This window comes from Python bivittatus, unplaced genomic scaffold (genome assembly GCF_059951505.1).
Source record: "Python bivittatus isolate LINGU-HERP-01145 unplaced genomic scaffold, Pbiv_v1 ctg000080_np1212, whole genome shotgun sequence".
Taxonomy (NCBI): domain Eukaryota; kingdom Metazoa; phylum Chordata; class Lepidosauria; order Squamata; family Pythonidae; genus Python; species Python bivittatus.
This window is the reverse complement of record NW_028277035.1, coordinates 52,096,223-52,116,881: the sequence shown is the minus strand read 5'-3', so window position 1 is coordinate 52,116,881 and position 20,659 is coordinate 52,096,223. Positions and strand designations below refer to the sequence as shown.

The window sequence follows — 20,659 nt, the reverse complement described above, 5'->3', positions numbered from 1 at the left end:
TATACAGAAGGTCCCCTACATACGAACTCAAGTTGCGAACTTTGGCCAATATGAACAAGAGGGAGCCAGAAGTTGGAACCGGAAGCTGGGCCAGAAGTTGGGAGAAAGCGCACTGCAAACTAACCCTTTCCCACCATCTCCTGACTTCCAGTTCTGACTTCTGGTCCTGACTTCTCACATGGTCGGTTGTGTTTGGTGTATGGCAACTGCAAATTGCAGACTGCAAACATCTGTCATTAAGTGCAAGAGTCCTGAATGGGAGTGGGGTAGCGATAATCCATTACGATGCTCATGAAGATGGAGATATTGAAGAAAATAGACTTCCAGACCAAGCTGATGGCAGAGGGGTTCAGCTTAATTGACAAAGCGCTATCATGGTTTGAGATGCAGGACCTTTCTTCACCAAGGTGTCTGCAGCTGTCCATGATGCAATCCAGTGCTACAGCATCCTTTATGAGAAGAGGAAGACCACCACTCAAAGTTCACTGGACCACTTCTTCAGGAAGGTGGAAAAAAGTACAGAGGATGAACCTATGCCATCTCTGCAAGCACCTACGCCATTGCCACAAGTGCCTACATCAATGCTGCAGCTTATGTAAGGTACGAACTGCACGTTTTTTTGCTTGTTGGACTTACGAACAAAACGGACTTACGAACAGCCTCTCGGAACGTAAGCCGTTTGTAAGTAGGGGACTCTCTGTACATCATGTGGCATTCAATTATTACATATTGGCTTGAATAATCAGTAAATTGTTTAAATTGGTGAGAATTTAAGAATTTTCTCTGATAGACTGCCTGGAGGGGAGGCATGTATATTACAGGGATTCCAGAGAGCATACAGGAATAAACTGTAATCAGTCAGATCACTCAGTATTTGGAGAAAGAGTACACTTTGCCCCCATCACATTGCTTTTCTATGTAATACTTGAATTCTCCCCATGGAAGTGAACATCTATTGTCATTTACTTATACAAGGAAAACCAAAAGCCACAATCTGTTTTATTAATTTCATTAATTATTTTTTTCCAGAGAAAATGTTACTGCATTTATGAATGTTCAAAGATCATGCATCAAATGAGTAAGGAAGCGTTTAGAAGGAAATGGCAACCAGTTCAAACATTTAATGTAATTTATTTAATGAACGGTCTATAGGGCCTGACTTTTGGTTCACCCTGTATGTGAACAGAGAGATAATACTGTGTTGCAATTTAAGCCTATTATATTTTTGTAAATCCCTTATAAGCTATCTCTGGATAGGCCTACCTCTTCAGTGGCACTCTACCTTCTTAAATTTGTCTTCTTTTCATACAGCTGTCTGACATAACGCATTAGTTATCAATTACCTTTTTAGCTCACTGTTCTGTTAGAAGAGTATTCAAAACTACATTCCACATAGGGATAGTTTCAGGATTAAATAGTACTATCCAGTTTCTGCCAATGTACATCCTCTCACAGACAGTCCAGTTGTTGCTGGCTCTGCCCATTCATTCAGCTGCCTATCTGAGTCTTCAAGCACAGTCAGAAGACCCAGCTGTTTCCCTGGCTCCTTGTAAGCAATGGTACATCATTGGACTCAGAGGGAACAAGCACTGAAACAGACAGTAGTGATGTCAAGAAAGAGCCAGAGAAGCGATGAGGTTTTCTTGCGGAAGATTCCCATCACTGCACACATAATCTGGAGGAAGGCATAGGTATTACATGTTAAAAACATGTAATGTTGGCTAAGAGGCATTACGTACATACCAAAGCATACATTACAGTTCCATATGATAGGGGCGGGGGTGGTTGCTGTAGGGCATGAGTCTAATAAAGCTTGTTGATGTAATTGACTTAAGCCAATGTATACAAGCAGCAGAATTAGAAAGTTCTTTAATAGGACTGAGTATCTTCAAGAATCAGCAAAGATCTTGTTATTCTTGCTGTGCTCCAGCTATGTTGGAGGTGATAAATCCTAACATTCTCAACCTATACATGAGTTGTATAATTGTCTTCTATCCCTTGTCCTGTATTCTGGACATTCAATGTTCCAGTTACATTTCAAAAATGAAAAGAAGTTCATTGCTCAGATTTGGATTCCCCATTCTTTCCAGGAAACAGGAGCCAGGGCCAGCCATTGTATTGGCATGGGATGCCTTGGAGACTGTTGATACTGTTTACTTGTAATAACTGGCTTTGTCCTGGGAATAGCACAGTCAACAAGGCAGGTCCAGGAAATCACAGAGGAGCAATCCATGAGAAAAGCCACTACCATGTGAAATGAAAATATCAAGTACGTGGCTTTATCTTGTGAAGTGCTTCATAACTTTTCAGTTTACAGCCTGACAATAACTGGATTTAGTGTTTCAGGAGTTCACTTGAATTTTTTTCTTAGCCCTCAGGAATAGGTCTTTTAGTGTCAGTTATTTTCCTATCCAGATGGAAGTCTGCATGTATTTTTACATTAAATCAAGGGAGCAAGAATTAAGCAAAATTGTGTTGTCAGCATAAGAAAATGTGAACTTAAAAACTAACTTACCAGAATCTTATTTGTAAAACTACGTCCTACAAATCTGTGTTCTAAAATCCAGATTGTCTAAACCAGTGTTTCTTCAACTAGACCCTCTCAGGGGTCCACAAAATCAAAATGATTTGCCAGCCTATGTTGAAAAATAATACAATATTAAAATCCCATCAAACAGTTGTGAGAAGCAGTAGTGGCAGCAAATGTGTCAATTTTAATTTTTAATGCAGTAAACATTGTTAAATATAACCCATACAAACAAAAGCCCTTTTGCAGTCCTCGATAATTTTTAAAAGTGGGAAGTGGTCCTGAAAGAAAGAAGTTTAAGAAACACTTGTCTAAGCTATTACTAGTACTGTATTAGACAAGGCCTGTTTGTAACCCCAGAAGTTCAAGTGATGGGAAAGGCTGGTCCAGCCATGTGGCAGAGTGAGGAAGCTGCTGCAAGATCACAGGGAGTTATTTCGTTTTTTTTTTAATTGTATTTTTACTGCCATGGAGAAGAAAAAGTGTTTCAGAGATTTTTCTCACTCATGTGCCAAAATAACTTGGGTGTCATTGAGTTTTATAAACTTTAGATGGTGGAAGTTAGGCAGCAAATTATGTTCAGTGATAACACTGTGGAAGAGAATGCACCCTGAAATGTTGACCTTGATCCAGAGAGCTACCGTATGTGGGAACACTGGTGGGCTTGCTTGCTTCGTTAAACAGCAGCTCTTCTGCATCTAATGAAAAATCATTTTAGGGGATATATTTACTTGCTACTGGAGGCACTAAAACTATGATCCCATGAACCTAATCTAACACATTGTCCTACTAGAATTTTCATTCCTACCCTGTCCCATTTCAAAAGTTGAATAATCAAACTTTCTTGCTGAGGTTTATAGCAGCCACTCAAGACTTCCCTGCTGGAGCAGACCTGCAACTTTCTACAATACGTCCTCTAGGATTTAGCTCCTAGGAGGCAATTTTTAAAGGATTATTCCCACCCCCACATGTAACTCCTGAATTGTAGGTTTCCATAGGATTAAATGCAGATTTAGCTCCTGGCATGCAACGTCCTTTATTGTTCCCTTGCATCAGCATTAGCTGATGATGCTTAATAAAAGAAAATGTTAAAATGGATAGTATTAATTTTCGTCTCATATTTGCTTAATTGATTTTTCTGATGCATTGTCTCTGGGGCTTAATCAGCTGGGATTCCCTGGGTTTTTCAAAAGAAGATGACATGCTTACAAAATAAGACTGTGAAAGATTGCAGGTACAGAAGGTTTATATACACGATCAAGAATTTTATTAAGCTGATGATGCTTAATAAAAGAAAACGTTAAAATGGATAGTATTAATTCTCAGCTCATATTTGCTTAATTGATTTTTCTGATGCATTGTCTCTGAGGCTTAATCAGCTAGGATTCCCTGAGTTTGTCAAAAGAAGATGACATGCTTACAAAATAAGACTGAAAGATTGCAGGTACAGAAGGTTTATATACACGATCAAGAATACATGAGAAACAGAAGCTCCAACCTGCCTCTAGACTACTATTTATGTCCAGCAGAATAGTGAAAGCATTGTTCAGAACGGTTTCATTCCTTGGTATCTAAAGGTGGAGTGGGACAAGATTGCTGCTAAAATCTTGGAGAACTGCTGCCAGTTAGTATAGACAGATGTGAACTTGGTGAGCCAGGGTTCTGACTTGATAGACAATAGTCTTCTATTCTGTTCTTAACTGTGCTATCCTAAAGCCTGGTTGGTTCATGTAGAATGGAGAATGAGATTAGAAAAGACATTGCCAATCTAGTGTTCTCCAGATGTGTTCGAAATAAAATCACAGGATTTTATGGTTAAAAGGAGCCATTTAGTCTGTCAAATTAATACCCCTGTTTAGCACAGGAATACAAATTAAACCATTCCAGTCAAATGTCTTTCTAGCCTTTGCCTGAACAGACCTAAAGCCTGAGGAATTGATTCCACTCTCAAATTGCTCTTATTGTTAAGATGTTTTTCTCTGTTGTTCAGTTGGAATCTGCCTCCCTGCAACTGAAATCTGTTATTCTGTGTCATGCACTCTGGAATGAGAGAAAACAAGTCAGGCCTCTATTTTGCTGGATTTTCCTTTTCCTACTTTCTGAAGGAAATAGGGACAATATTTGCTCTTCTCCTGTCACCTGGCACTTCATCAGTTCTCCAGGATTTCTCAAAGATAATTCTCTAAAAGTTCAGCCAGAATATCAGAAGATCTAGCCCCATATCCAGCAGATGTTCAGGCTGTATTCCTGGTTCTAGATTTCAATTTTTGGCATCCCTCCTTGCTGTCTAGTGTCATGTTATCTAACACTATGATGCATATTTTTTTACTGATTTTTACTCCAGTTTTTCCATAGCAGCAGCTACTATACTTGAAGGATCTTTTTCCTGAACAATTTGCCTTTTCATTCATTCCAAGAATAAAGCACCAGTGTAAGAAAATTTGCTTTCTTGCTTGCTCAGATACAGTAACCTAGCATTTACCACTGAGAAAAATGTAGACTTTAACAAACCAAACATATGACAAAGCTGCCAGAAGACAAAAAAACAATGGTTGACAGCGAGTGAGCTGAGGAGATTGACCTGTCACATCAAGGAAAGAATCAATAGATGGGAGAAAAATTGTGCAGTGATGTTGGACCAGCTAGGGCCACATGTCCTTATATTGATCCTTCCTGGTCATTCTTTATGCCTGAGGCACAACTGCTGAGGGGCTGGAAGATCTGCCAAGATGTGCATACGATTAACATGAGCAAAGCAGTCATATGGGCTCATAACAAAAAAGAAGACAAAATCTTGCACTGAAGTTCTGGCAGAACTTTTCTACTGCAGCTGATAGAAGAAAGCTATGGCACTGAAATGCCATATGAAACATTCATATTGCTGCTTGACAGAGCAGCCTCAAACCACCAACCTGTGACCACAGGAAAGGAAATAAAATCCATTTTTTTTGTTTTGAAATATGGAACAAGTTATTACATATGTGTACCATCTGGATGTGCACATCTAAAATCAGATTACAGAACCCCAGACTGGTCTATCTTGATTTAATGTGCTTGTATTGCACATACATTTGCCTGGGTTATCACTGTGGGTTCTTTTCCACTTACTTTCTGCAGTTTTAGTGCCTAGTTTTTTGCCAGAATGGCAGAATCCTGCTACCTATGATACCCTATAAATACTAGAACTACTAGCCCCAAACCTTCCCTGGAATGAGGATTGTGGGAGGGACCACTATGTGAGGGAGTTTTTGTGGCCATAGCAAGGCCTCCCAAAAGGCATTTTTGAGAGTGAAGAAGACATTACTCAAAATCCTATGAGCTATTCTGATGTGATCAATTTCTAGTCAGATATGCCAAAGATTCAAATAAGTCTGAAACTAAACCCCCCTGATCTGGAAACTGCCTTTTCTGTAACTCCAGGTGTGTGGAGAGTTGCATCACTTTATTTAACGAAGGTAATATACTCTACATTTCTTCAGGGTTTTTGTGATGATACCATCATTGGCTGACCTACCCTGCTTAAAAAGCTCCACAGAGTTGGCTGGGAGAACAAGTCAGTTCCTTATTTTTAATCAGTCAAGGTTCCAACCAAACTAGCCAGCAAATCTGGAGAACAACGTAGTGGCCAACAGATTGGAAGAGGTCAATCTACATTCCAAAACAAAAGAGCGAGAGAGAGAGAGAGAGGGAAAGAAAGAAAGAAAGAAAGAAAGAAAGAAAGAAAGAAAGAAAGAAAGAAAGAAAGAAAGAAAGAAAGGAAGGAAGGAAGGAAGGAAGGAAGAAAGAAAGGAAGAGAGAAAGAAAGAAGGAAAGAAAGAAAGAAAGAAAGAAAGAAAGAAAGAAAGAAAGAAAGAAAGAAAGAAAGATAACAGAGTGTACAAACTATTGTAAAATCTCTTTAATTTCACATGCTAGCAAAATAATGTTTAGGATCATCCAATGCAGATTAGAGCCCTACATGGAAAAATAAATGCCAGATGTTCAAGCTGGCTTTAGAAAAGACCAAGGAACATGAGACATTATTGCTGATGCATGCTGGATAATTGAGAAAGCCAAAGAATACCAAAAAGAAGTCAGTATGTGCTTCATTGACTATAGAAAAGCCTTCAGTTGTGTTGATCATGTCAAGCCTTGGAAAGTGTTCAGAAAATGGGAATCCCAGAACATCTCATTGTCCTCATCAGAAACTTGTATACAGGTCAGGAAACCACAGTATGGACAAAACGTAGTGAAACAAATGGTTCCAGTTTGGCAAAAAAGTGCAACAAGGCTGTATAGTCTCCCCTTATTTATTCAACCTATATGCTGAATATATATTAAGGAAAGCTGGATTGGAAGAAGATGAGTGTGGTTTTAAAATTGGAGGAAGAAACATCAATAACCTGCACTATACTGATGACACTACCCTGATAGCCAAAAATACAAAGGATCTGCAAGCTCTAGTAATAAAAGTCAAGGAGCACAGTGAAAAAATGGAACTTAAATTAAATATAAAGAAGTCCAAACTAATGACAACAGGTACAACCACCACCCTTAGAACTGACAATGAAGATATTGAAGTGGTGGATAGCTTCTACCTTTTAGAATCAATCATCCACAGTAAAGGAACAAGCAGTCAATTAATGTGCCGCAGACTAACACTCAGTAGAGCAGCCATGAAGACTTGGAAAAGATATTAAAATGCCGTCATAAGTCTATACCTACAAAGATCAGAACTGTGCAAGCCATGGTGTTCCCTGTCACACACTATGGAAATGAAAGTTGGACTTTGAAGAAGCAGGATAGGAAGAGTATTGATGCTTTTGAACTTGGATGCTGGAGAAGACTCTTGACAATACTGAGGACAGCCAAGAAAACAAATTGATGGAAAACAAATCAACCCAGAGTTCTCACTCAAGGCACAAATGACCAGGCTCAAATTATTCTACTTTGACACATTATGCAAAGACCTAGCTCTCTGGAGAAGGTTCTAATGCTGGGAAAGGTGGAAAGAAAGAGGAGAAGAGGATGACCAGCAGCAAGGTGAGTGGACTCAGTTATAGTGGTGATGAGTGCATCACTGGGAGACTTGGAAAAACAGGTTATGGATAGATCGTCATGGAGAAAATCTATCTATGAGGATGCTAAGAGTTGACAATGACTTGATGGACCATAATCAATCTGTGCCAACAAACATACTTTGCCCAATAAAAACCAATCTGACTAGAAGGTTATCTCTTCCTTACTCATTCTCACATATCTAGATAAACTCAGCTGATGCTTGCCCATCAATAGTACTATACCTGTACACAAAAGGATTCAAATACTGAAGTGTGGTATTCTAACATTAAAAACAACAACAACAAAACAACAACAACAAAACCCAGAAAGTTTCCATTGGAAGCTTTATGACAACTAGGATCTAAATTTTATTAGCTGTTGTATTGGCACAACTGCTAAGTCAGTGAAATGGTTTGATCCACGGCCCTTAGCTGACATTGTAATTTAGGATCTCAGCTGCAACACTGAGCAAAAGTGTGTAGCGTGGTGCAAAAAGCTGGAAGATGGGGGGATTTGCCTGCTGTTGCTGAGACTCTCCTCAGTAAACCAGTGGTGAGTGGATGCTCCATATGGAACAACAGCCTTATATAACCAGCTGAAGCTTAGATGGATGACCAGCCCATAACCCAATGCATATTTCAATCATTATAAGGATTTCCCCCCATCCTTGGTAAGGGTTGCACTACTAATTTGTTCTTTTGTGATGTAACCCCTCCATTTTGTGGCTGGGAATAAATTGCAGATTATGCTGGATTTTCTCATCCCATGATGATGAGATAGATTAATGAATATAACTGGGAAACTGTTTTAAACTTTCTTTCCCCAGCCTGGTATTGTAGAGATATTGTGGACTTTAAATCCCAGATAAGTTTTAGTCCAATCAGATCTTGAGGGCACCAGATACAAAAAGGTGTTCTGGGCCATTCTTTAGGGATTTCTCAATCTCAATCATACATTCTTCAGACATTACTTTCCTTGATTCACATACCTTTGGCCCAGGGATACACTAACAGATAAAACATCTGTATGTCTTTCACAAGTTGAGAACATTCAAGCATTTTCTTTTTCTTGAAGAAGTTTGAAACGGTAATGCCTGAGAGGTACTGCTGAAGCAAAAAACAAACAAACTCTTCCTTGTAAATTTTAGAATGCAAAGAACAAGCCCATTGCTTATGTAAGCTGACAGGAAAATAAAACAACTGATTGTTTCCAGATGGTAGTTTGAGAAAGATATAGTTAACCGAGGTAGAAAACCATACTCAGGAGAGAAATAATGTTGGGTTCTGGAGTCTCTTGAAATCTGAAGAACAATCAGACCATTCCCCAGAGACAGCAAGTGAGATTGACTACAACCATTAGTGAAGTCCAGCCAGCAGCCCAGTGTTTACTAGAGAGAGTAGACAGAGGGATTTTAAAAAATCTTTAGACTTTTAGACAAGGTAATATATTTTATTGTTTATTTTCCCTTGCTTGGCTTTCCCTGATTCTGATTGGTTGATTTCAGCGGTACCATCAAAGTGTTATTAGGAACAAGTTAACTGGAAATTGGTGGGTCTTTGAATCTTCATCTGAGTGCATTGCAAGTGACAAATAACATCTTACCCATATCAATCAAAATGCGATAGTGGGTATTTGCAGGATGAATGTCTAAAAATGCAGTAGATTAAAAGTGAGAGGAAACATGCACAATGCAGACTCAGAGAGTCATATTATGAGATACAAAACTACTGATAAATCTTTGCCACCTTCCCTGCCAGCATTAGTCCATATGCTTACTCCAGAACCAAGACCAGATTTACGCTGCAATCCCAAGCATGTTTTCTGGAAAATGAGCCTTCCTGGACTCAATGAGACTTCTCTCTGAGCTTACACATTTGGAGTTGCACTGCATGAAGCACTTCTAGCTGTCAGACTTCAGCACATATTTCCTTCCAGTCCATGTGGGCAGACTCAGGATGGAAGGTACTAACTAGTCCCAGATGACTGCTTGCGAAGGGGGCTGAATTTAATTTTTGCTACTGCTCTCTGTTGCTGAACAGCTAATTGGTACAACTGCTACCTTTCCATTGTGGCATCTGGAGCTCAGCCCTTTTTGCAAAGATTTGCCCAGTTGTTTCAGACTAGTGTCTTTAGGGTTTAATTCAGCACCCCCCCCTTTTTTTTTTGTCAGTAGCACTGAATAAATTAAATCATTGCATTAATTTTTTTAGAATGGCAGAACAGCCTTATTCTTATCCAGGCCTATCAAATATAGTAATTAACCTCCATGATCTAAAAATGGTCCTGGGTATATAAGTCCAACAGAATATTGTACTAGTAAAATGGACAGATTTTGTTGTAGGTTTATCCCCACAGGTATTCTGCTCATTCTCTATATATGCAAAATGTTCAGAGACCAATCTATAGAAACTGTTGTGGAGCTGTGAGACTTGTTGCCTGGAGAGGCTGTCTCCTAATCTCAGATTGCTTCAGTTGCTATGACACTCCTCAGGATGTTGTCTGTCCTTTTCCATCCCTTGTGGATAGCATTTACCTTTGCTGATTTTTTAAAGTTCAGACATTCATGTAATGTCATATGTTTGGGAATTGTATTCACAAGATATACATTATTCATGGAATTGCTTTCTGAAGCTTTGAAAAATGTGGTAGCTTAGCCTTTACTGTATTCTGGAACAGTACGGGGTAGAGTCCTGATACAGGTAACTAAAAAATAGTTCTACTTCAAGGGTTCCCGTCACTTTGGGCCTGGTGATCACATCTAAAAATATTAAGGGGCATTCTTGCAAAATGTCTGTGGAGGGAGGGCTTGCCCAATCACAAAATGGCTGTATGTGGGACATAGTCAGTTACAAAGCACTGATTTTTCAAAATGCTACCTGAATCGAGATAGTGCTCCCTGCCGGATGCTTTCTACTATCCCAGTTTAACTTGTCCTTTTTCTAGACAGGTGAGCACTTTTCTAAGTAATGTGCTCTAGCCATCTATCTAGTGGAATGTCACCTCCCTAATTATTCAATTAAAACAAAAAAGGAAAGAGGGAGGCTGGGTGGAGCTCTGGATGTCATACTGGCTCTGCTGAAGGCTGGATCAACCTGTTTCTCCAAATTATGCATTTGCAAAACATGGGCCTTTTTAATTCTCTGAGAGGCCTAGGGTGGTATATTCATTTCATAATATATTATGTAAGCATATTTTTTTCTCCATTATTTTTTTACCCATTGAAATCAGTGGCCCTAAGGAAATCCCAAACACCAAAATAACTCTTGGGATTTATATTTTAATCAAATGGTTTCTTTTATGACACAAAAGCTATTAATCAATCTGAACATTTCAAAAACTGAACCATATTTTGGATGGGCCTTCTCTAGTACGTTGGCCCTGGGAGAATTGTGCCCTCTGTCAACCCCAAAAACTCAAAACACAACATTGTCAACAAGTGGTATTGTTTCTATTATTATTCATCTTGATTTGGGAGCCCCAAGATGGTAACTGGGAGATTCCAACAAGCCTTGAAGCCAATTCCTTGATCCCCGTTAGACTTTCTTCACTACCTGACCTTTTGCATTAAAAGTATGTTTTGCAATTAAAAAGATGGGAAGCTGGTATACTGTAAAGCAAACCTCTAGCTTCCAACATAAACTTTCTTTGCAAAAGTACCTTGGTGCCCCAGGAACCCACTAAGGCTGCCCTGTGGCTGTAAGGCCAGCGTTACACTGTAAATGTGTCCAGTTGCTCAGAAAAAGAACAATGATTAATAGGAAGATGATGATAGCATTCTAGAAAATAGTTGTTTTAAACTGTCCCCCACACTCCCCAGCCACACACACCTATTACTTTAGGAGGAATCTAAACTTGAAAATAACAAGGAAATCTTGTTCTTGGAGAACATGGGTAGAATCCTGACTGAAAAGGGTCCAGATAATCCACTTCATCCAAGGCCCTCTGTAGCTGGAAGCTCACCACCCTCTCAACAACCTCCCCTAAAAAGGGAAGGTTGGAGACTGGATGAAAATAATCCAAAACTGTAGAGTCCAAGTATGGCCTCTTGAGGAGGGGGTGAACCACCCTCACATTCAAGGCTGATGGAACCATCCCCTCCTGCGAGGAGGCATTTACCACCACTTGAACCCAACCACATGCCACCACCCAGGAGGCCTTAACCAACCAGGAAGGGCATGGCTCCAGATTACAGGTGGCATTGCAGTAAAGGCCCTGTCCACTTCCTCAGGACTGACCAGCTGAAACTTCCTAGATAGCTGAGTTAGGACATGCCTCTGGGCCACTGGATATGCCCAGCCACAGTCCAACTCCAAATGAAGTCAAGTAATTTTATCTGACAGATGCCTAGAATAGTCCTCACAGCGACCCTGAAAGGGCTTACCTGGCCCGCCTTACCCAGGAGGGCCCTGGTCACCTGAAACAGGGCCACTGGCTGGGCATCTGCTGATGCAATAAGAGCAGAGAAATAAGCACACTTTGCCACTCTTACCATCCCAAGGTAAGTCCTAATAAAGGCTTGTACCAGTGCTCAGTTGGCTTCATCCCTCATCTTCCTCCAGCGGCACTGTAGGCATCTCTTGTGTTGTTTCATTTCCTTGAGCCCTGCTGTAAACCAAGGGGCCTATGGAGTCTGCAATCAGGCGCAATCCAGTCCAAGGCTCATTCCAGGCTGCAACTAAGGCCTCAGCCGAACTGTGCAGCAGAGCCTCAGGAATAATCCTAAGCTCCCTCTGAACCCTACATCAGTCACCTGGAGCAGACCAATCAAATAGGCCCAACCTCTCTGCAGTGGAGGACAGCTGCAGAGAACTCCAGGGCCAAGGGACTGATGTTCATGTCCCCTAACGCCAGATCACCTTGCCACTGCCCCAAGACAAAGACCAGATCCAATGCATGACCCCCTCCATGAGTTGGGTTGTCAATAAGCTAAACCAGGTCCACGGCCACCATGGTGGCCATGAACTCCCGAGCCACCTCTGACTCCGGGCTTAGAGAAGGCAGATTGAAGTCCCCCAGAACCATACGCCTGGGGAATTCCACTGCCAACTCCATCACAGAGTCCAGGAGCTCAGGCAGGGCTGCTGCTACTCCACAGGGAGGATGGTAGGCAAGCAGCAAACCCAACTGATCCCTACCACCCAACTGCACAGAGAGAGCCATGCATCCACCTATGCCTGGGGCAGCACCCCTAAAGGCCACTTAGAGACTCCTGAATAATGACAGCCACACCACCACCCCTGCCCTGGAGTCGTGGCTGCTGCCACACTTGAAACCCAGGAGGACACATTTCTGAGAGAGGAACACCCTCCTCTGTGCCCAACCAGGTCTCAGTAATGCAGGCCAAGTCGGCCCTTTCATCCATAATCAGATCGTGGATGTAATGGAATGTGGGAATGGCCTTGGAAGACAGGGGGAAGAGATGCTGCCTAGGGAACGATAAAGGGGGGAGGAGCCCCCATGTGACTAACGGACAGAGAAAGAAACTTAGAAATGACCAGTCCTAATGGATCAGGCAGTAAATAGGGATGGCAAGAGATTTGTACTTTCAGACTTGCAAGATTCTGTTAATGTAGCCTCACAATAAAGTAGAATTAACTCATCAGTTGTGTTTCCTGTCTGGTTTACCTGAGAGGGCTGACAGTGGATGAGGTGAGCTTTATTACGGGCCAACCTTGCATTAAGCAGCAGCAGCTGGAGTCCAGGTCTTTCAAGGCTCCAGAGACGAGGCTTTGGGGCTGAGCACAGGGGGCTGGAAAATGACACTGGTGTTAGCCACTGGGTGTGCCTTCCCCGAGAATGGTCTGTCCCATGTCTCCTGCCATATATCCCCATGCCCATTACCACCTCAGTGCTGCCCCTTGCCCACTGCCTCCTGCCATGACACCCCACCCACTGCCTTCCTGCCCCCAAAGCTAATGGGCCAATCCCAAAGCAACCATACTTTCCAACACCTTCCATTCCTAGCAGGAGGGTACCCCCCAACCCCGGCACTTGGCACTTCTGCCTTGCACTTAGCACCTGTGCTGGGGCAATTCCTCTCTCCCATCTATACAAACACTCTGACTCACCTTCTCCCTCCCCCTTCCACCCCACTCTCACTGGGTTTCGGGGGAGACCCACACTCAACTGGCCCAGCAGGTTGGGCTCAGCCCCCATCTCTCACACAAGGACAGGAGGTTAGCACAACCCCCCTGTGCCTTCACTTCTGAAACAGTCTCAGCTAGTAGAGCTCCCCTATCTTCTCCTCCACACAGTCAAAGTCCAAAGTGATGTTTTCCCAGGCCTGCCCCAGCATCCCAGCCATCAGACAAAGCCCAGTCTGTTCTAGTCCTGAGTCCCGGGGGGAGGCAATGAGACCGGCTAGCCAAGTGGACGCTCAAGCCAAGTAGCAGCTGCAGGATCTAGTTCTGCTCCTGCTGCTGCTGCTCACCCAAGCGCCTGAGTCCACGGGCCCCCTGAGAGTCCTCACCGTAAGTATGAGCCAACCAGCCTTCACTCTGACCTTGGCACCAGCCTCAAGATGGGGGCTCCAGGCAGATCCTCTCCTCTCCTCTCCTTTCCTGCTGCTGCTTCTGCTGAGTAGCGGTGCTATCTGGCCTTGGTCAGGCGCCAACCCAGCTGGGCCCAAATCAGTATTTCATATTTCTATAATGCAAAAATATGTAAAAATGCAATAAATTCAATAAAAATATTATTTCATGTCTAGTGGATCTTTATAGATTTTTAGGGAAAAATCGGTGGGCTCAGCTAACTGTTGGAGAGTTAATCAAAATGCATCATAAATTCATATGAATTGTATTATGGAAAACTCATTGATTGCTGTAGCCTATGTTCTTTTACATTACCATTAACTCCTCACAGTATGCTAGTTTACCACATGCAAATTTGCATATCTGCAGGAAATTTTCTGTATATCAATTTGCTTTGTGCAACCCCCAAAATCTGAGAAGCCATGAGACTGTCTAGTGGCACAATTATTCTTCCCACAAGAGTTGAATAATCATGTTCTGATCTCATTGGAGTTAAGAAGGCCCTCAAGTGTTTTGTTAGAAGTGAAAAGGCACATGTTGCTAAGTGCTCTAGGTCCATGATGACCTTGAAAGAAAAACTGAATGTTGCATGCAAGAGTCAAACTGTTGTTGGTTGACTCTGGCAAAAGAGTGTACCATTTCTACCATTAAGTTTAGAGGCTATAATTAGAAGCTATAACAGCGAGTATAAAAAGTGGAAGAGCAACGTCACTTTGAGTGTACAATCTGAATGCAGAATAGATGGAGCAAGTGCTTAGTCTTTAAATGGAGGATCAGGGCCAGAAGAAAATGCTGGGGAGCACAAATAAAACAATGAAAAAAAGCTAAGAAACTATATGGACATTCTGTGAACGCTACAGGAAAAAAGGCACTAGCATGCACATGGCCAACCAACGTAATTGCGCTCATCTCTGGTTAAATGCACTCAGTGATTCTATCGAACTCTTGTGGTTAGAGTGGGGTTACTATATATTCAGTAGTTTGGAAATTAACAGGATGATAACAGATTTGGATATTGGGTGCCTTTATGGTAGTAAAAAACTTTGATACCACAAGGACAGAAGTAGACCTGTGTCAGCTCTTCGAGATAAGATAAACAAAACCATGAGTACTAACACTACCTTTACTGTAAGGTTACAGTAACAGAATCTTGCAAGTCAGAAGGACCTTCTCCCCTCCCCTGCCTTTCCTTTCCAGAGAACTAGGGAGGGTCCCTTTTGAGACGCTTCCCATACCCCCATTCCTTCTGTGGACTGAGATTCTCTTGTCTGACCATTGTCTGAGCTGTGGCTTTTCCTCCTGTCCTCCAAGGTTATTCTCACAGTCCATTATAACCTGTGGCATTCTCCAACAATTATATAGTGACCTAAAGCACTCGCCTCTTTCTCCAGTTGAACAAGCATTTTATGGCCTGGAATTCCTTTTGGAGGACTGTTTAGAAATTCTAACTGCAGGTGCTAATTTATATGCTTAATCCCCACTTTTTCTTAAGTAAACTGACTTAAATGTTAATAATTATATATTACATGGACACACACACACACGAAAGACTTGTTTTAATACGTACTACAAGAGTGGTATGTTTTGGTGGATTTCTTTTTCTTTTTAAATCATTTTTGCATAAAATATTTTTTTAAAACACATTTTCACTTCTATATGGCGAAAGTAGCTTTTTGTAGAAAGTAATCTGAAAACTTCTCAGCGAAATCAGCCAGTTATTCTTTTCAGCCTTTCCCACATCCTTCCTGTTACTGCTTGTGCAGGGCCAGGTCATTATTGTGTTGTATTGTGAGAGTTGCAGGTTGTGTTTTTTCCTGTGCTCAGCCTGCCTTGTTCAAATCCCCTGACACCAAAGTCTTTGTTTCGGAAGCTACAGTACTGTTAAATCTACCTTACTGGGGGAAGCCTAAGAGAGATGTTTTATGTAGCAAACAGGAGGTAAACAGATATTACTTTAAAGTAATAAGTAGTAATAAAATTAAAAAAAAATGTCAACAAGAAAGTTAATCCTTCTCTGTTTCCTGTTTCAGATTAAATTCATACAATCCTTTTACGCAGCAGTAACCATAGATTTGAATCCACCCAGGCTGACATCTGAGCTGCTGTGAGTATGGTTGTTGTGTGAACTGCAAACCCTTTAATGAAGTGAGCTGCGGCTCATGAAAACTCAGGCCTTTTAATATGTGCTTGCCAGAAAAGGGGCCACCAGGCTCCTGATTTTTTGCCATAGACTAACACGGCTCTCCTACAAAACCTTTGAGTCTTTGGTTCTCCACTGCAGCTCCTCGGCTATATATTAGTGACTTGATGTGAGCTAAGAACAGTTCAGAAGCATCTATAGGGTATTTCTTATCCTAAACAATCATCGTTATTTTGCACAGGCCATTTTTTTAAATGAAGGAATTAGAAAAATACTTTATTATGGTCTATGACCACTACAGTACATAGAAAAAAATACAGTGAAATGTAATGAAACATCCATATTTAGGTAAGTGAATAAGCACATTTAGCATAACATGAAAATGATCCTATGAAAAATATAAAGCTAATCCAAATAACTAAGCTTATAAAATCTATTGTCTATAAAACTTGTTTACTTTGTTTATCACCTTACAGTCTTTGTTAGGTATACTCAAAATGAAGGAATTGAATTCCTCTGGGTGATAAATAGGGGGGCTGAACGCGTCATTGTGTGAAGGAAAGTCCCTGCTCTCCACCTGAAAATCCCTCTCAGAACCCCCACTATGGGACTCAGTGGGGAACAGCCCCTACCTGGGCAAGCTGATTGAAAGTATGGTATTAATCTAGCTATAGACATTTTTGGAGAGACTGATTATTTAAATCTACTTCAGGCTGGAGTCTGAACTGGTTATGGGATGGATTCAGATGTGGTTGTCCTGATGGATCACCTTTATAGGAAAGAGGAAGAGGCTGCAATTATTACTGTTATTCTTACTGGATCGCTCAATGGTTTTCGATTACTATTTATTAGGACATTCTTCTGGATCTGCTTTGTGGATTGGAGATATGCGTGGTTCTCTTATCTGTGGAGCAGGTTCCTGGAAACAGCGTTGGGAATGCCATAGCGTACCTCAAGGTTTTGAGGTTTTTTTCCCATTCTATTTTTAGATGCACATAAATACGAAGCAAGCTGCTGGCCTTCACAGAAATAATGAATATTAAACTCAGGAGATTTGGAGCAAGGTATTCCCAACTAATGACAGCCAGTTCTGTTGCTCTGTGACTTCTGAATCAGGGAAGGCTGTACATGACCTAAACCACTGCTTGAATGCAGTGTGAACTGGATGGAGACGCATAAGCACAGTTGGAAATTTGGTATGAAGAAAACACTGTGGGTGAGTGATTTCCAGGTCCAGGAATTAAGGGAATTATCTCCTCTAGATGAGAGCTGTACTTCCTCTAAAAGAACAGATTCACAGTTTGGGGGTGCTCCTGAATCCATGATTGTTGCTGGAACCCAGGCTGTGGGTAGGAGTGCCTACTATGAAATGGAGATGTCAATTTCATCTATCCTTGAACAGGGATAGGATAGGAATCACAGTGATTCATGCATCAGTAACTGCATGAGGTTTATGTGGGATTATTCTTGGTGCTGAACTAGGAGTTTCAAATTGCTTCTTACCATGCAGTTTATTACAGCTTTACTAACAGGTTTGTAGGGGCTGCCAATCTGCTACTGAGCCAAATTCAACGTGTTGATATTAATATACAAAGCAAGCCCCAAACAACTTAGGGACATGTTACCTTAAAATGCCTCTAATGTTATCTGCCTGCCAGGCATCTTTCATCTCATGAGGAGATCATCCTCAGTTAGCCATTTCCAATTTGGCAACATCGGTAAATGAATCTTCTCTATGGTGGCACCCATCCTAGGGAATAATCTTCCCAATGTGGTTTGCCAGCCCCCACCACTGATGTGCTTTAGCCTTCTTCATTTTTAAATGTCTTTTTTATTTAGACTTCCATAACTATAATGCCTCCCTAACATTTTTTTAATGGATTGTTTTTATTCTGGCGTTCAATCTAGCCTTTATTCTGGAATTTCTTCTAGTTTTTGCTCCAATTTTATCCTGAAACATTCTTAAGGTCTGTGATCTGTAACTGCTTTAGGAACTTTATAATCAGAAGTAATATGCAAAAAGTTTTAATAAAGGAATGGATGACAGGTTGCAATTCCTCCTCTGGGTGTTGCCTTATCTTTTACAACGCAGGGCTATCCTGAAGCCCTCTCTTTCTTTACTAGTGCAATTCTCTGTTCTTTTCCTTGCCTGTTTTGGGCCAGAATTACAATCCAGCTAGGTAGAGTTGGCAGAAGTGGGCAAGCAAGAGGCCCTAGGAAAACACTAGCAGACCTGAATTCAGAGAAAGCCAGATTTGTATCCAGCATTCTGTGCCTCTTAGGAACAAGCTTAAGACTTTGTTTTTGCTGCTTTCCCTTCCCTGATTATTAGAAATGGCTTGGTGTTCTTACTAGAAGCCACAGCAGTGTCTAGTAACCTTGGCTGATCTTGAAAAACCTAAGCTGGGTCAGATCCATCCATCCATTCATTTTAATTGATTTATTTATTAGGTTTATATATTGCTTCAATCATAACTGACTCTGTACAACTTATGGACCTTCAGCTGGTAGTAAGGCTAAACAATACACCATAATATCAGTGTCAATTGCCTAACACTGAGGAATAACCCACACATAGAGGATGTTCACCCACCAAGAGAAAACAAAACCAATACACCCCTTAACTAAAACAAACCCCACTGAAAAAGCCAACTTTTAGTAGCATTGCAGAATTTAGACTACAGAAAGGAGGTCACCAGATAATATTAGGACTGTGGGGTAAGTAGAAAAAAAAATACAGGGAAAGGCAATGGATAATAATTTCTGTTTTGTTGCCAACTACGTGGACATGTCCATGAGGTCACCAGGAGACTACCTTGTCCTAGAAGCCAAGAACTTCTGCCTGAGCTTGGGTATTTCTGTTCTTAGGAGACCCTTCTGGAGGGGAATTAGATATCTGGCCTCAAACCTAAATTCTAGGATTGTCTTCTTATTGCTTCAAAAAAGATTTTATGTGATGTGAAAGTCAAACGCTTCTTTGTGATTTCACATCAGGCAGAGGTGGAAATGGGCATCCTTGAAAGTCACCCACTGCATTTTGGTGCAAAATATTTACTAATGAATGTGTGTGTAGAAGGTTTTTTTCTTCTTTTGCTGCTAAAGATAAAAGTCTCTCTTGAAAGTATATGTCCCTTCCCTCACCCTAGTTCTACTTCACTGAGATTTTTCTGAAAGAAATTTTCCACCTGCTTTCTCTCTCTCTTTAATTCTCTAGCCTGGCTCTCTGTTCCTCTGCTGGTGTTTGACACATCCACACACAAAAACTCACTGTTCTTCTTCTGTACCAAAGCCTCCTGCTCATTGTCTGCTGTAGTCCAGCTCTGACCTGTTAGTTACTGGGCTGATCTATTTGGCTAATAAGACTCTTTTCATGGGAAATATCAAAACAAAGTGACACCTAAAGTGACAGTTCAAAAAAAAATCATTGTGATTGTTGTTTGAACATCTTAAGTTAGGATGTATCTGAACATTTTATTGAGCGGACTCAATTATTCCTTAACAAGGGCCTTTTCTGGACCTGTGGAATAAAAGGGGGGGGGAGAGGGAGAGGGAGAGGGAGAGGGAGAGAATTTGTTTAAAAAGTCGAATTATGGATTTGTGTTCCATGAATAAAAGAAGATGAGCACATGTGGTGGACTTTTATCTGGACAGCAAAAATGGTTTAAGGCTTCTTCCTTACTAAAATAGCCAGAGCAAACACACTTACTTATTTTGTACATATTTTATGATTGATGGCAGAAGCATATGCAGTTCTGTCAGAGTAAACCCCACTTAACTTTATGAGTGGATATGTAGAGGACAATACCAGAAGTATAGTTCTAATTAAGCCAGCCCCAATTTTGTAACATCCCTAAAATACAATCCTAGGAGGATTAAATCTAAATCAGAACTGTATAATAGGGACAAGTATTTTTGTCTTAAGCTTTTGGCTCCCCAAAAGTTTGACAGTAAGAATCACCCTATCGGCTATTATTTACTCACCTTACCCCAAGAATGTATATGGATGTACAAATCTACTGAGAACTAAGTTTTCCACTGAATTTAATGAGATTTATTTCCTCTCTATTTACATAGAAGAAAATCTCCAAGAGATATCATTGTATTCTGAGGATGCTTCCAAATAATCATTCTTTTCCAGTGGTGCTAAAAATTCATTTCCCACTGTTTGCCCACACTTCTTAATGAGTTAATGTTTTTTGGCCTGTGTTTCTTATGTTCCATCCATTCACAGAGTGCGGCAGTCTGTCTCATTGTCTCCTCTCATTTTCTAACTGTTCATAGTTACCATATAGCTCTTCTCTTGACATTGGGAAGTATACATTTCTCAATACAGATAGTCCTTGCTTATTGACTACCTCGTTCAGTGACCATTCAAAGTCACAATGGTGCTGAAAAAATAACTTTACAACCAATGCCCACATT

The 20,659-nt window shown here is 41.0% G+C and overlaps 1 long non-coding RNA gene across 1 annotated transcript in view; it reads left to right on the top strand.

The window, feature by feature from the left end:
* The first annotated feature begins 15,947 nt into the window (after window positions 1-15,947).
* Window positions 15,948-20,659, top strand: part of LOC148216701 (uncharacterized) — a 31,668-nt gene continuing 26,956 nt past the window's right edge. The window contains exons 1-3 of the long non-coding RNA XR_015795068.1: window positions 15,948-16,035; window positions 16,128-16,201; window positions 17,227-17,453. This is a non-coding gene — a long non-coding RNA (uncharacterized LOC148216701). The remainder of the gene's footprint in view (window positions 16,036-16,127; window positions 16,202-17,226; window positions 17,454-20,659) is intronic.